The sequence below is a fragment of the Papaver somniferum genome, chromosome 6 (assembly GCF_003573695.1).
Source record: "Papaver somniferum cultivar HN1 chromosome 6, ASM357369v1, whole genome shotgun sequence".
Taxonomy (NCBI): Eukaryota; Viridiplantae; Streptophyta; class Magnoliopsida; order Ranunculales; family Papaveraceae; genus Papaver; species Papaver somniferum.
This window is the reverse complement of record NC_039363.1, coordinates 33,808,411-33,822,044: the sequence shown is the minus strand read 5'-3', so window position 1 is coordinate 33,822,044 and position 13,634 is coordinate 33,808,411.

Below are 13,634 nucleotides of genomic sequence, written 5' to 3'. Positions count from 1 at the left end.
TGATTGTAAACCCTGATTTGAAAGACTATATAAGAGAGAACTCTAGAAACTGGGAAACCTAATCCCCACACTTTACGTGTGACACTAGTTGTGCTAAGCTAGAGTCGATTCTACTTTAACCTTTGGTTTCTTCTTCTAAACCAGGTTAACAACTTAAATACTTCATTGGGATTGTGAAGCCAAACCGATACTACGTTATCGTAGTTGTGTGATCTGATCTTGCCATTTTCTATCATACGAGTTAAATTGAAATAATTTGCTTGAGATTATATCTCCGATAGGGCAAGATAAAAAGTAATCACAAATATCTTTGTCTCATCGTTTGTGATTCTACAATATCTTCTTTCGCCGCGTCGATTAAGAGTATTGTGAGGTGATTGATAATACTAGGCTATTCTTCGGGAATATAAGTCCGGGTTATCAATTGGTTCATGTTCACCTTGATTTATCAAAATACGGAACAAAACTCGTAGGTATATTCGTGGGAGACAGATTTATCTATTACCATATACTTTTCTGTGTGACACTGAATTGTTTATTAAAGTCTTCGACTTTGGGTCGTAGCAACTCTTAATTGTGGGTGAGATCAGCTAAGGGAATCAAATGCGTAGTATCCTGTTGGGATCAGAGACGCAAGAGCATAACTGTACCTTGGATCAGTGTGAGATTAATTGGGATTCAACTACAGTCCATATCGAAGTTAGTTTGGAGTAGGCTAGTGTCTGTAGCGGCTTCATACAGTGTGTGTTCAATCTGGACTAGGTCCCGAGGTTATTCTGCATTTGCGGTTTCCTCGTTAACATAATTCTGGTGTCTGTGTTATTTCTATTCCGCATTATATTTTGTTATATAATTGAAATATCACAGGTTGTGCGTTGTTCAATCAATTAGAATGTCCGACCTTTATGTTGTTGATTGACACTTGGATATTGGTCTTTGGTACCATCCAAGTTATCTCTCTAGTATTTGATAAAGACTCGCAGATTTCTATTTGCTTGAGTATATATCAAATCGAGAGATTAAGATATAAATTATTTGATATAATTTTTATCTAGATTGAGTCTGACTGTCTAGTTGATTCTCTAGAAAGCATATTGGAGTTTGTCCATACAGATTGCTAAGCGAGATATTAGGTGTGGTTGTTGTACCCCCGCTTTTTCAATACGATTACGTGGCTTAGCTGAGTTGGAGGTTTTTCTCTGGAGAATCGTTTATTTCTCTTCCTAAGAAGTTCTTTAAACTCTCTCGTGATCAATGATACTGAATTATCAAGATCTTCATCTGAACAATCAGAATCAAAAAGATCATCTCCATAGTTGTCAACACTTTCAATTTTAAGAGTTTTAATGTTTTTCAGTACCTTGAACGTAATATCCTGTAAAGACCCTCAAGCTCGTCAACGCTATTTGACTGGTCTAGCGATGATCAAGAGACGAATTAGCCGCTAATGGCTCGATTATTTAATATAGATTTTAAATAATAGAAATTAATCTAACAACGATTTATATACGGAACTAGTACCTTTGGATAGGTCTCGAAAAGTTATGCAAGATGGACTATTCGAACGTGTCATTCGGATATCAGACGAAGAAGATATCACCAGTTTTGTATGAGGGGCAAAATAATCATTTCACATATAAACCGCTTGGCTTCCCTTATCCATTTAGGGGCTCCCTAATAATTATTCTTGGTCTTATCCCCTTCACCCATCGAGAAAATAAGCTCATTTTCCTTTCTTCTTCTTCATTCTTCTTTCTTCTTCTTCTTCTCTTTCCTTCTTCTTCTTCTGTTCTTCTTCTCTACGAGTAATTGAGAGATCATAGGGAGCTTTGTGATCGGTAGGAGGTGTAAAAGACCATGGAATTACTGATAATGATGGTGTTGCTGTCTGTTGTTGATTCAGACTCGAAGGAGAAAGTGAATTAGAAGTTAGGGTTTCTGAGTTTTGATATTAATTTAATATTCTTGAGAATTGAGGATGGAATCATGAAACTGAGAGGGGTTTCTGTTTAATTGATGAAGTGAATATGTGATGAAGATGAATCAAAGAGTCAGGGTTTATGTTCTTCCCCTAATTAGGGTTTCATAAGAATTACAAATAAGAATTCGAAGATGAAATTGATATTATAGAAGGATGATTAGGGATGGGTTTAGCCTGAATTAGAGTTGAAATCGAAGAATAGCTTGAAATTGGCAGTTAGGGTTCGATTCTGTTGTAATAAAGATTTGGGAATTAAATTTGAGTCTAGTTGAGAAGTGTTGGTGATGATGAGATTGAGGTGGTGTTGGATGAACTGTATTGGTGGGTTCTTGTAACCTTAAGAAGAATTACAGAATCCAGTTAAGAAAGAAAAGGAGTTGAATTGTATTTGCTGGAATGGAATGAATTTGAGGTAATGGCTTTTCATCATTAAATTTAGTAATGTTGTTTGATTCCTATATTGAAGTTGTGTGACTGTTAATGGATTCACAATTGAGTTAGATAAAAAGTTTATGTTTGGCTGGAGTTATAAGTGTGTAGATGGAGAAAATACATTTGCTGGTTTTTACGGAATTCAGGAGAGACTGTGCGGAAGGGAATCCTTGAACCGAGCGAAATGCTTAACCTCACACAGATGCACTGCAAGAAAGGAGTGCTTTAAGTTCGAGAGATCAATATGTAGGAATCCGGATTAAACCAAGAAAATAGTCGTTCCAGAGTCAATTTGGTCACAAGAGAGGATGAGTCGATCTGTAGGAGGGAAGCTGAGAAATATGTGAGATCAATGGTTATCGAAGATTGTAGGTGTGTTGTGTATTCTACCTGAAGAAATAAGATAAGTTCTGATTGATTGAATTTGCAATGTTGAGAGTTCAGATGTTGAGTTCTTAATCTCTTGTTGTCTGTTTGGCGAGAGATTGTCTTGTTTTTCAATCATGATTCAGAGACTTATTTATATTGCTAGAATTGTAAAAACCTTGATCACATGAAGTGTGACAGTTGCTGGAGTCAAAGAGTGGGGAAGTGGAAATCATGTTAAAACCAGTTGCTCATCATGCAGATACTTGGTTGATTTTCCATCCACTACTTTGATAACTCCTCCAATTGATTGCACGACTTTCTCACATTCTCATCATGTGTATGAACACACGTGCCATAGACCGCCATACCAAAACCCTAGTTAATATCCCCCCATGTGACACGATTGATGTCTCGTGATTGTGGAGTCTGCAAGGCAGACGTGTATTTAGTTAGTCAGTTGCTGACTTTATGGGACGATGAGTCTTTATATTGCTGAGGAGAACGTGATTTGCAAATGTTCTAAGACTCATGAATTGAACGTGTCTGTTGAGACAAAGGTATAATTCTCGAGTAAATGTTGATAGTTAAGGTGAGCAAATATTACTCATTCGATGGATTGTTGAATATTGATAGTTGAACCAATATTCCTTAGTCTGAGCAAATATTGCTCATCTGAGCAAATGTTGCTCGTTTGATGAATTATTGGTAGCAGGACCAAAATAAAATATTAATTTATAATAATGGTAACTGAACCGAGTATAATTAATTAGAATGTTGATCATGGGGATCAACGTAAAATTATTAGTGTTTGAATCTGCTTAGAATTATGTTTTGCAGAGCTTTGGATCCGAAACCTTAATTTTGATCAATTGCTGATCAATTGATGATTTATTGAAAATCAACCACTGAGTGAAGGAGCAAAATACCAAAGTCTATTGAAGACCAGTTGGTTGAAAGATGATTAAATGCTGGTTAATCCTTCATTAAAATAATGCTCGTCTGAACCTTAGGTGATAAAACCTAATAAATTATGAAGAGATGAAGGATCGACCAAGGGGTCATGAAACCGGCCTTGGTTGGTCATGGGATCGACTGATGATCGTTTTATGAAATTCCAAATTGTTTGGAAGAGTTTGAACCTAATATGAACAAATTAGGTCAAATGATGAAAATGTGTGGGACCGTCCTCTTTCAATCCAAAGAACCAACCTTGGTCAATCAAGGTAATATGCTCATGTCACCAAAGTGTTCGTGTCTCATTTATGAGAGTCTTGATATTTCTGATGCGCATTTGAGCAACATTTGAGAAAATATGAAGAACTCAGGATTTTGCTGAAACTGAGGAATTTCCATGAGACGATGGAGATAATAAATAAAATAAGGATTACAAGGTGTGGGACCGGCCACAGATAGGGCATGGCCGTCCGGCTAGCGAACCCGGTCCCGTGACACCTTTTCAATTTTATGTAATTTCCTTGATGTGAAGGAAATACCATGAAATTGAGGAGTTTCATAAGGTTAAGGAATTTCCATAAGATGATGGAAATAATAATAATAAAATAAGGAATCATGAAGTGTGGGACCGGCTAGGGATAAGGCATGGCCGGGCGGCCAATAAGCGCGGTCCCATGGCATTTTCCCTAATTTTATATTATTTTCATGATTTTAGGGAAATATCATGAAATCAAGGAGTTTGTTGATACTAAGGAGTTTCCTTGAAGTGAAGGAGTTTCCACGAGATGAAGGAAACAAATAATAATAATAATAATAATAAAATAAGGGCATGTGGGACCAGTCACGACTAGGGCATGGTCGGCCGGCTAGGGCCCGGTCCCGCGAGTCTTCCCTAATTTTATATCTTTTCCTTGATGTGAAGGAAATATCATGAAATCAAGGAATTTCATGGGATGAAGGAAATAATAATAAAATAATAAGGAATGCAAGGTGTGGGACCGGCCACAACTAGGACATGACCGGACATCTAGTAGGCTTGGTCCCGCGACACCTTTCCTAATTTTTTATTATTTCTTTGATACGGAGGAAACATCGTGAAACTGAGGAGTTTCCTTAAAATGAAGGAATTTTCATGAGATCAAGGAAAATAATAAAAATATAATAAAATATAGAATTGGCCGTGGGACTGGCCACGACGTGACTGGCCGGTCGGTGGGCCCAGGCCCCTAGTGCTTTATCTAATATTTTTTTTATTATTATTTTTCTTCCAATTTTGCAGAGGTTCATCGTTCCTTCGTATTTTGGAATGCTCGTTCGTGCATTCAGGTGCTCGTTAGTGCATTATTGCTAAGTACACTTGCACCATTTTGGTCGGGGCTTACTCGATAGCGTCTCAGATGCCCGTACGTTGGATATTTATCACTAACCTGTGGAATTCTGCTGTGAAGAACCACGAATTGAAGTAACGAAATATTATGAAGAACGTAGAATATTCCTGAAGATTCAATTAATGAATTTAAATATTAGAGATAATTAATTGATGGCTCTATACTAGCAGGCATGCTGTCTAGGAGCATTAATTATCTGAGAATTGAGAAATATGAGCTTGTTGATCCTTTATATAGTCAGGAAAAACATTGTTACATCCTGAAGACGTTATTGCTCTATACTAGCACGCAAGCTGTCTAGGAGCCGTCCAATCTTTCGATTCTATATAGAAGTAATTACTGAAATTGCTCAGTATTTATGAGATATGTCGTTGCCTCAGCTGAGAGACTACACATCTACATATACTCTGAGAGACAATATTCTCAGTCAGAGATTCTTGCGGCATGAGCTTTCATGCTTCGATGATAGACATGAGCCTCAATACTCATCTGATTGCTGGATCATGAGTATGTATAATTATGATTTTACGATTTTACCCTTTGTCAAAAATCCGCCATCTATAAAGTGGTAGTTGAGTATAATTGAAATCAGATGAAGATGAATGTTTAGAGTTATGCAGTGGGTGATTTTCAAATTGCAAGTGTTGTTGAAATAGAAATTGTAGTTTAGGTTTATGTTATGTTCATGGATCGGTTACTTTTGGAGATGAATCAGAAGTTAGGTTAATGGAGTTATTATAGATATGAATTACTTGTAGAAGAGAAGATGGTGTTATTTCAGATTATTGATTGATTTGGGTTTGATGACAATATAAAGAGATTATAGTGGAAATGGTCTTGTAAAGTGAATGGAGTTTGAGTTGTTCTGGTGTTGCATATGAGATTTGATGTATTGGAACTGAAATTGAACTGCAGAGAGTGGTACTAGAAAAATTAAATGGTTTAAGGATGTATGAGATGGACAAGGGAATTGGAGTTAGTAATGGAACTGAGTTTGAGTCAGTTTTGTGGGTGTGTAGTTGTTATTGAAATATTACATGGATTGAGCTTTAGGAACTGGTATTGGGATGTATTGCCAGAAGTGCAAATGGAGAATGAAGTAGTCTGTGATTTGTGTAGGACTCTTGGAGTTGGTTTGTGCTATTAAGATGTACAGGCTGAGTTGGTTGTAATGCTATCATAGCAAAGGGTTTAGTAAAAGCTTGCAATTGCCGACTAAGGTAAATAAATTTTGTAATTGTAATTGTGTTATAAAGTTATTTGAGATGATTGAGTTTGTATGCAATAGATGTTTTGGTTTGGACCTATTAGTCATCCCAGTCAGTTTGGCTGACTCATTCTGTTTAGCTGACTTAGTGTATCTGACTGAGTTTACTAGACCTGACCAGACCTGACTCAGTGAATCTTGACTTAGTTGAATCATTGACTTCGTTGACTAGTTGACTTGACCTTTTACCCGGACTTAGATGTTGACTGTTAGTTGACCCGTGATCGTCACTTTGACCGTTAGTGAATGTTAGTTGACTCAGATGGAATAGACCTTAATTTATTGGACTGGTTTAGTGGAATTAGGCTTAGGACTAGTTATCTTATGTTGATGGATTTGACCTTTTGGGCCCGCTTTAGCCTTAGGTTCCTTCTACAAAGTTGTAGATATTCATAAGACTTATCTAATGGACTATAGAACCAATCCAATTCAACTAGTAAACCTTAGCTATGCTAAATATAGATAATGAAAAGGAGTTAAGTCATAAATGGGATTAGAACCATTAGATAGACTTGTATGATTCTTGTGTGAGCCATTTTGGCTAGATTCTTAGACTTTTCGTGTGATTAACAGTGAGTCTATATTAACAACGATCGATTCAAAGGACTAACCAGTGGATCGTGGATCTCGAGGTAGGCGTGTATTGTCATCAAAAGAGGTGGGAATTTACATTTAACTCTTTTGTGATTATTGTTGTTTTCTTTTACAGAAGTTATGTTTAATAAATTCATGCATTATCTGATTGTGTATTCCATGCATTGTTTAGTTTTAAATTCCGAAAGTTTTGTTATTTCTTTTAACCTTTCCATGGTCTGGAAAGGAACTGTAATAGTTTGTTTGTCTTTATGGATTGTTTGGGAAATAAGAATTTCCATTTGAATGCTTGGAAAATAAGATTTTCCATCTGTGGTATATAGGACACCGCCCCTTCATTTATACCTACTTTCATTCGAGCTATTATGCAATGGCTCGGGAGATACACCACAATATTATTATTAGGTGCTGGAATTTGGCATTAAATATTATACATTGTTTGACGAATGAGTTAGTTCCATATATATGATTGTTCATCTCTGTGAATTGGTTGTCTTTAGTGTTTGGGAAAACATGAATTGTTTTCCAAATCATTTCAATGAATACTTGAAAGTTAAATGTTATTCCTCTTGGGCACCCTTTTTATGGATGATGTGCTCACTCATTTCCACTTTCAGTTTCAGAGACAGATCAAAGTTGCGCAGCGGAAGCTTCAAGGAGTTGAGTCAGTTAGTTTGTTAGCTTCGACTATTTTTAATATGCTTATTCTATCTGTAAATCAAATGACTATTGTATATGTATCATTTGAGAGGAGTTCTTGTATATATATATATATATTTCAGAGCGGGGCTAGTTTTGGGTTAAGTTTTGTAGCAGATTTCTTAATTGAATGCTTAAGTATATGATTTAGATCCTTAGTGCCTCTTTATAGTAAATCTCTTGAATTAGCAAGTTGCTAGATTTGGGGGCGCTACAATGTTGGTATCAGAGCTCACTATTATATCTTACATGGGAATAAGATAGAAATAGCCAGTGCCAGTTAGTGAACTAGATTAGTTTAGAACTGTGTTGGTTTGTGAGATAAATCTTAACCATTAAAAGCTATCGATAATTAAAAGATTTATTTAATTGATTGATTTGTTTGTTTGGTTGTTTGTATATGTAATGAAGTAAAAACTGTAGGGTACACCAATAAATTTACTAATAAATATTAGAGAATAATTAATCTAAAAAGTATGAACACGTAGACAATCTACTATTAGAAAAATAGTGAGATCTGTATTATTGATAAACTTTGAAATTCACATTGAAACTTATTGAACACCTTGACTTATACGTAGGGTCGACAATTCATAATCACATAAATGTTAATAATATTGTTGGGACTTAATAATATTTGTAAGAGTAGTTAGAATAATAGTTCAACCATCACTGTTAATAATAAAATATTATAATAGTAATTATAGATGATAATCAAAGTAATAATAATTTCAATAAAGTAATGATTAGCCTTTATCAATTATTATCATATTGAACTTAATTTAACTAAAATCTTATTAAAGATATATAACGATAAAAGTAATAATTATGATTAAATAGTTATGAAAATTAATAACGCTTATTTACGGTTAAACTTTGGTAAAATAAACTAATGACAAATTAGAAATATATGTTTTGCGTTTAAACTAGACAGTTAATATAATACTTATTATACATTAGACGTAAAAATATGAGGATATAATGTACAAAATAAAAAGACTCAACTTGTTAGTAATTTTGTACCGAAATTATTTTTAATCTAACAAATGATTCAGTAAATCTTTAAAATGAAACAAATATACATGAAATAGTGATAATAGCATTCAGATTTAGTGTAATATTATAATTTAAATTGGTCATGTGCCACGTGGAAACACAAATGCGTTAACAAGCCCGTCAAAGTTCATAAAACTTTCACACAAAAAATAAAAATGATAATAATATATAATACGTATAAAATTTCTCAAGTAAAACTCCATAATCACAGCGAGGGAAGAGTGGTGAAATAAACTTCACAAATGAATAAAAATGGCCTTACGACAAAAGTTCATGGAAGTCAAAATTTGTCTTTAAATAACGTCTTTATATAATATTAAATGTATATAAAGCTATACGGCCAACAACAGACACTGAGCATTACAACAGAACAACAAGCAGCGCCCCATGGCGATCTGATAAGATACCACGATTCGCCCCATACGTGGTATGCGGTCAGAACCTGCAATAACAAATACCTGTGTAAAACATTCAAAATAAAAAAACGGGAGGAAGAAGAAAAACAAGTGAAAAAGTAACGAGTACAAATAACAAACTCCACAAGCGTGGATATCCTATAACATACAAACACCCAAACAAATAGCATAATCAGAAAACGTAAATATAACAGAATCCCTAGTAACCTCAAAACAAAAACAAAACAACCAACCAAATGATATACTCAGAGCATAATCAAACACACCATAATGTCATTAAAAAAATAGAGGAAAGGGGAGAGAGGAACGAAATGAAAACAAGTCAAATAGAATGAAACGGGGACAACTCCTGTCTTTTCTTATCAAGCTCCACATGAAACTCATTCTCAGATATCTCCGCATGTTGGGATACACGAGCCTGTTCAGCGCCACTTTCTTTTCGGAAGTTAGCTTGGAAGAGCGGTCAAACAGCTTGTCTAACCACTTCATGGGAAAGTCGAGACCAAGAGATGACCGAATGGTTGTCTCCCAACCTTTCAACACACCCGCGTCAATGGGATCATCCCCCGCCCAGGAAATATTATCGGCGACTTCCAGAAGATTTTTGTTTATATAACATAAGATGTTTATATCAAGAATACACTCTTTCACCATATGGCTGCATCTCTCAACAATAATTTTATAAGTAGCGGCTAAGGTAGAAGAAACCCAAAAACTATGTACCCGCGTATAAACCTGTGGGTCGACACCAGCTTCAATAACATCTACCACTTTCGGAAAGCGGAATTTGACATCCTCAGGCAATGATAGTGGGTCAGAATCATTAGGATTCACCTCCGGACGAACGCTCGGTACAGACCCATCCCCGTCTATCTTCACGTGCTTCGTGCCGCTCATATTTCTCGAGTCGCCCGGCTTGGCAGATTATTTATGACTACGCTTATTTCCCATGCTCTAAAAAGAAAAAAAATGACAATACACGAAGAAATGAGGGAATGCAAAAAAAAAATACGGGTAGAAGAAATAAAAGAAGGAAAGAACTAACCTTAGGAAGAAAATAATTAGCAGAAGGCTGTTGAGTCTTTGAATGAGAAGAACAAGAGTCGGAAGATGACTCGGAGTCGCTGGAGGAACCTATAAAACAAAGAAAATATGACACTGAGAAATAAAACTTGACATATAAATAAGATGAAAACAAAGGACGTCACGAATTAAACATGGGAATACGTGTAGGGTAAAGAATGGGAAGTTACCTGTAAAAATATCTGGTTGAGGAGCCACCTGGGCAGAAGACCCACCCAAAACCGAACGAGTTGATCCATTAGGACTAAAAGAATCCATCACATCACTAGGAGATTCTAAAGCTTGACCTCTAGCACGAAAGGTTTCCGCTCTCAAAGGGTTAACCGATGAAACATGCAAACGCGGAGAAATCCATCTAGAACCCTCTGAAAATTCGATGCCAATGCTTTGCATACGATCCATGAATGAAGGAGTAGGACTACCGCCAGTACGCTGTTGAGTCTGCGTAGAAGATACATGCAAAGCATTAGCGGAGGAAAAAGTGCGGGCAGCGGATGATATAGCCGCGTCACATTTGGACTTTTTTTCAAGACTCTTCTAAGACCTCTCGTGCTTAGGTATATTGAGGTCGAAGGCGGTTTGCATCCCACAGGATTGGATGACAGGGCCCCCGAGAGTGCAACACCCACCATTTTTTTCTGTAAAAGAGAGGAAAAGAATAAGAAGAAAGAGAAAGAGAGAACATGTGGTAATGACAAGCTCGAACCACACCTGCATCACCGGAGAGCTGACAACAGGTTTCGGAATATGAATCCTAGCGATATTTCCTGCTGGAAAAATGGGTCTCAGCTCCTCTCTTCTTCAGCTCCTTCCTTATAGGCTCATGCCCCTCCGGCGGATCCCAAGAAGTCACGAATGGCTCCAGGGGACGACCTTTAGTTCCAGGTTTAAAGCCATGCTCTTCCATCACTTCTTCATTTAACTTAACATGACCAGATGCATGCAACATCTTAATGTTGGATATTGGCTCGATTTTAGGAAACATCAGATTAATTTCTTAAATCAGTTTTGACTGATTTTTAGAAATATGTATAGACTTCTATCTAAACAAAGGGTTTTTATCTTACCTAGTTTAGGTTTCCTAAATTAGAGTAAAGCTTAGTTTCCTAATCGAAGTAGAACGTCGTCTGCAAGTAATCACCCTATTTTAAGCCTATAAATAAAGGCATAAGTCTTAGGTTATATTATATACATCAATCTTGTCTGAACCTTTAGGTTGTAGACATCTCCTCACAAAGAAGAGAAGTAATATCTCGGTTAGAAAGTTGTAGTTCCTCTCACAACATTTGGGATGGGAGAGTTAGGAGAGAGTAGAGAATGCGAAGAAGAAGAAGTGGTGTTTAGTATAAATTATGTAGTGTTTTTTATGTTCTATATGCATTAGCTTCCGTTGAATGTGTAGTTTCTGTTTCTGATGCCATATCTTGGAATACCTTGAGGAATGATTTGAACTTTTCGGAACAACACTTAAGATCATCATAAACCAGCCGAGGAGGTGTATACACCTCACGCAAAACAAAATTTAGCGCGCTCCATAATCCTGAATTCATGAGCCGCCTCAGAAATAGCTAAAAGACGGTCTGGGACAGGATGTTAAAAAGAAAAACTAATCCCACGATCTCTTAGGAAAGTTGCACGCTTGAAGACGAAACGGTCAAAGCTGGCACAAAACGTCGTGATATCGGAATCAAATGGAGGGGAAAAAAGGAAAATAAACCCTTGATCAAACCCCAATTGTCGAGCAGCACAATCAGGATTCTAAGACATCACCATGAATTTACCAGTGTAAAAACCAGGAAGATATCCAGGCAATACCGCCATTACTGACTCAAGGTCCTGTACCAACAAAACCTGCGATGAATCTAACATCGAACCCTCCAGCGGGAATGTAAAGTCGTAATACACAGAACCAGAGCGATCGTCATGATATGGGAAGGATTCAAAGTCTTTGGCCACATCCATAAAATCCACTATGTCATCCTTGGTCGCCTTCCCCTTGACGCTCCAAAGAGCCATCCACGAATAATTATAATTAGTCGGAACTGTGGTAAGAGTACCATCCCCTTGCTTAACTTCCTCTTCACGATGAACTTCCGATGAACGAGCCTCGGGAGCATACCCAGGAAGGTGCTCCCAGGTCCACGTCTGGATAGAAGAAGCAGGAACAAAGGTTTTAACTTCGTGAATCGCGTCTACCCTGCGGATATCGTGACAAATCAAGTCTAAATGGCGATACAAACCCCCCAAGAACATCGGAGCCATAGGAAAAGAAACACCACGTGACATCAATACAACCATTGGAATGAGCTCGCTCTTGATGATATCCCGGGGACTGTATTCAATAACATCATGGAAAATCCAAAGAAAAATATAGGCTACTAATTCAACAAGAATTTTTTTCTCCTTCCGTGGAGGAGGCATGACCTTCTTATCAACTAGCCTCGGGGCCCGGTATATAATCCAGAGAGGAAAGGAAGCGCGTCAGTTCTACTTAATGACAAAATCAGAGGAATCGATATCCTGTGCAGGCGAAGCGACCGAACTCCGAAGGTCCTCAAAGACTCGAGTAGAGCTGGAAAGTAAGCGCTCGCCTGTCAGACGCGACAAAGTTGGCTTCTTGCTTCCTGATATGACGGACTTCCGTTTAGCGGCGGGGATTAACTTTTATTTTTGACCGCTGGCTTTAGGCCCACTTCCCTTTTTCGGCACCTGATATTTCCTCACCCGCTCCTTAAACTATTCGTCTTTACAATCTATAAGATAAGCCCATAACTCCTTCTCCTCATCCATCATATCCTCGAAGACAACCGCCTCATCATAAGAATGAGTGGTATGGACGGGCAATCCCGTAAACGCAACCACATCTTGTAGGATGATAGTACCCCCCTAATCGAATTTTTATAGTGGTAAATAAAGTTGTCGTTCACTCGGACTTTTTTGAGATTGATTCTAGGCTTAAATACTAAAAATAAGAAAATATATACAAAATATGTCACAGGATGAAGAATTTACTGGGACTCAGGATTTCACTGTTTTTCATATTCAAGTGGTTCAGAAATTAATCCTAGGAAGTTATAGCTCAAAATAAAAGAAATATTTACTCTATTCTTTGCCAAAGTAGATTTCATAAAACATTAGTTGTAAGTTGTGAGCATGACGCATCAAAAGTAATCAAAACTAAGCATGCGACATCAGACAAAATAACAAATAATTAATTGAAATCATAAAACAATTAAATTCTATGCATATAGTTATAAAATAATTAATTTAATTGCCAGATGGGTGAAAAACAGCTTCCTCCATCGTCCCAGTGATGGGTTTAGCTTCTCATGATGGAAACACACTCAAAAAGATAATTTATTGCTCAAAAGGTGCTTACAAGGATGATAATATGG